This window comes from Dermacentor silvarum, chromosome 7, assembly GCF_013339745.2.
Source record: "Dermacentor silvarum isolate Dsil-2018 chromosome 7, BIME_Dsil_1.4, whole genome shotgun sequence".
Taxonomy (NCBI): Eukaryota; Metazoa; Arthropoda; class Arachnida; order Ixodida; family Ixodidae; genus Dermacentor; species Dermacentor silvarum.
Window position 1 is genome coordinate 58,641,884 of NC_051160.1, and position 3,576 is coordinate 58,645,459.

The 3,576-nt window shown below is 42.6% G+C and overlaps 2 long non-coding RNA genes across 3 annotated transcripts; one reads left to right on the forward strand and one right to left on the reverse strand.

Moving 5' to 3' along the window:
* Positions 1-3,188, reverse strand: LOC119458083 (uncharacterized). Of its 2 annotated transcripts, XR_005193421.2 has the most exons (12): positions 3,034-3,188; positions 2,750-2,794; positions 2,553-2,581; positions 2,344-2,400; positions 2,131-2,180; positions 1,926-1,969; positions 1,169-1,200; positions 937-1,010; positions 734-777; positions 464-520; positions 244-300; positions 1-80 (listed from the first exon to the last, which is right to left on the reverse strand). It is a non-coding gene; the product is annotated as an uncharacterized LOC119458083 (long non-coding RNA). The 2 variants fall into 2 exon arrangements; XR_005193422.2 differs by lacking the exon at positions 244-300.
* LOC125946765 (uncharacterized) lies at positions 18-536 on the forward strand. Its single transcript, XR_007467858.1, has 2 exons — positions 18-178; positions 400-536. It is a non-coding gene; the product is annotated as an uncharacterized LOC125946765 (long non-coding RNA).
* Positions 3,189-3,576: the final 388 nt, after the last annotated feature.

Genomic DNA, 3,576 nt, shown 5'->3' on the forward strand with positions numbered 1-3,576 from the left:
CACTAGGTTTCATACAAAAGAGGGAAAAGATTGGAACAGATCCACTCACCAACTAGAGCAGCCGAGGCACTGGGAAAAGCCTAGAAGAATGAAAAGGCTATTAGCACCAGCAGTACAGTTGCTCATCAGTTAGAATTAATGCTATGCAAAACGTCAGAAACACTGATCCGCACGAAAAGTAGGACTGGGGCAGTATCTAATTCATCAGCACAAAAAGTCAAATCAAAATAAAGATCCACTCACCCACTACAGCAGTAGAAGCACAGCGAGAAGCCTAGAGGAGCCAAGGCAGTGAAAAGCCTAGAAGAATGAAAAAGCTATTAGCACCAGCAGTACAGTTGCTCATCAGTTAGAATTAATGCTATGCAAAACGTCAGAAACACTGATCCGCACGAAAAGTAGGACTGGGGCAGTATCTAATTCATCAGCACAAAAAGTCAAATTAAAATAAAGATCCACTCACCCACTACAGCAGTAGAAGCACAGCGAGAAGCCTAGAGGAGCCAAGGCAGTGAAAAGCCTAGAAGAATGAAAAAGCTATTAGCACCAGCAGTACAGTTGCTCATCAGTTAGAATTAATGCTATGCAAAATGTCAGAAACACTGATCCGCACGAAAAGTAGGACTGGGGCAGTATCCAATTCATCACAAAAAAATTCAGTTGAAGGTATTGTAGAAAACCTATAATAAAAGCACCAAAGAACATAACTAGGCTTGGGGGAAAAGATACTAACCTTCTCACCGACTGCATTTGACTGCACAGGCATTTCAAGGAAACCTGGAACAAAGGAAAATGTTCAGCAATAGCAGTGCACTTTTCAAACCTACAAGAAAACTGATTAATCAGAGAGGGCAAGTGTATTTCACCATGCAAAGGTATGAAATACTTGATCATCACAACAACAAGCAAGACAACCAAGCTGGTACATTAACCAACCTTTGAGATGTGGCAAGATGATACATCCACCAGCGCTCATGTTCAGCCATCTTTCGCTTCACTTCCTCCTCGTCCTGAAATACGAAGTGCAATTACTGAAACTGCACAAAAACCACTATCTCGCCAAGTCGGCAAAGCATCAGTACATTTTCATAGAATCAGTGTTTTCATACGAACGAGACAAAAAGTTCATCACATGCAATAATGAGTGCAAATTGCTTGCAATACTCACCTCTTACATTGCAAGAGTGCGGGTAGTTGCCCCTGCAATTTCAGAGCAATGTCAGAACAAAGCCTACCAATCACAATTCAATGAATGCGAAATGCATTCAGTTAAATTAAGTGTCCGCAAATAATTTCAGACATATGCTTGTCAAAGAATCATCAGACTAGTGCAACACAGACTGTCAACTACAATTATTTACACAATCGCATAACAGGTTTACAACATAGAATGGTAACTTGTACAGTGGGACAGGTTCCGTTTGCCAGCACATTCTGAATTGCGATTGTCACAAGGCGCTAACACACAATAGACTGGCTGACATCACCTGGCAAACACCAAGCCAGCTTTTTCCATGCTTGAAATGAGTACTGCCATGTTCAAATTGCCGGAGTTAAGACAAATGTGGGAACATTGCACATCATATTTTTGTGCAGGCACTTTATCACACTGAGCCATGCTAGATAGCAATCGATTTTCACACTAGCAACACTTGTGCCATCCTTACATGTAAGGGTCGCTTACCGCACACATAAAGGATAGATAATGCGGAGCGTGCAGTCAGTATGTTACTCCATGTAACTCATTTTACAGGGCACGAATTGGACAAATGGAATAGAAATGTTACTTCACACCCCAAGATCAGAGGATCTTCTGCGAATAACAGAGTTCCATTATCTTACATGAACCTGTTTTAGAAAGTGTTTCAAGATGCCTAAATATTGCAGTTGACAGCCTGGTGAAACCAGTGCTACACGTGACCTACCTCGATAGCAGTGTTAAGCTTACGCCGGCAGGGACCAGACAGAGCTGCAAGATACAAAACTCATGGTTAGAAGTAACCGAGACTAACGGCACACGCACAAGCAGATGTGCAGTCAGGCACTTTTTTTTTTTTTATCGTCATCGAACTCGGTGAGCTGGGTAATTCATCAGGTGCACAAATGAGTACAGCTTGCGCCAATACTTACTATTACGGTGCCTCCACATCAGTGTTCGGCTTACGCCGGCAGGGAGAGTGCTGCAACATACAAACTCGTGGTTAGAAGTAACCGAGACTAACGGCACACGCACAAGCAGATGTGCAGTCAGGCACTTTTTTTTTTTTTTTTATCGTCATCGAACTCGGTGAGCTGGGTAATTCATCAGGTGCACAAATGAGTACAGCTTGCGCTAATACTTACTAACGGACGCCTACATCCACAGCACTGTTCAGCTCACGCCAGCAGGGCCAGTTCGTGCTGCAACATACAAACTCGTGGTTAACAGTAACCACGACTAACGGCACATGCACAAGCAGATGTGCGGTCAGACACTTTTTATCGTCATCGAACTCGGTGAGCTAGGTAATTCATCAGGTGCACAAATGAGTACAGCGTGCGCCAATACTTACTTTTACGTGACCGCCGCGCGGTCCGGTACCTGCAAGAAAACCATGCAACTGTATGAACCTTTTACAATAAACATAACAAATAAAAAAGAAAAAAGAAACTGGCATCAGTGAATTATATTCCTCACTTATCAGTAGGACAGGGATAACAAGCATCACGTGCGATTAGCAACGATAACAAAGACAAACGGCATACGTACACACGTGGTAGCTCGATACCGGCACGTTGAATAGCCACAGGTACACTGAAAAGTTTAAAAATAACATCAGCGCTAGCTCACAAAGTAGTACGTATGAACAGATACATTACATTGTTTAGATTCAGCAATAACATTCCTTCAAAACAGTTAGGAACAGGTCTGTGTAATATCATCACTATGCGAGTACAATTTTTCTTAAATGCGGCAAAAAAACACACAAAATAAAACCCGCATTGTGAGTGATGAAGCGGGCATAACATAAAAAGCAGCAATATAATTCTTACCACTTCATATTTCAAACGATGAAAATGGATTGACTCGAAGCACCTTCAACTCGCACCCCAAAACGTGGCTGCGACAACACGCCTACCAGCAACACAACCCAGAGTTGCTAGGGAGCGACTGAGCCAATAGACTGGCCCAACTGGCACATATTCGACAAAGCATATAGGCGCTGCTACTCACTCTAGCGGTGTCCAAAGACACGCTAGCCACGCCTCATAAGGTGGCGTCCTCTGGATTTTAAATGCTGATCTTAAAGGCTGTGCTTTTGCTGGTTGTGTGCGGCGGAAGCTTTTTGATAGCCAAAAATACGTTATAGATGTCGTGTTTTGGACATAAATCCACGCCTATGTACATAGGGAGGCGTCCTCTGGATAACAAATACAAATTTTAAATGTTAAATTTTTTTTCTGGTTGAATGCAGTGAAAGCTTTTTATCATAGAGTTTCTCACTATAACACTGTGAAACTCTATGCTTTTTATAGAGCGAGACACACGTCGTAGATGCCGAATTTTTGACAGACGCCTCATAGGGTGCGTTCTCT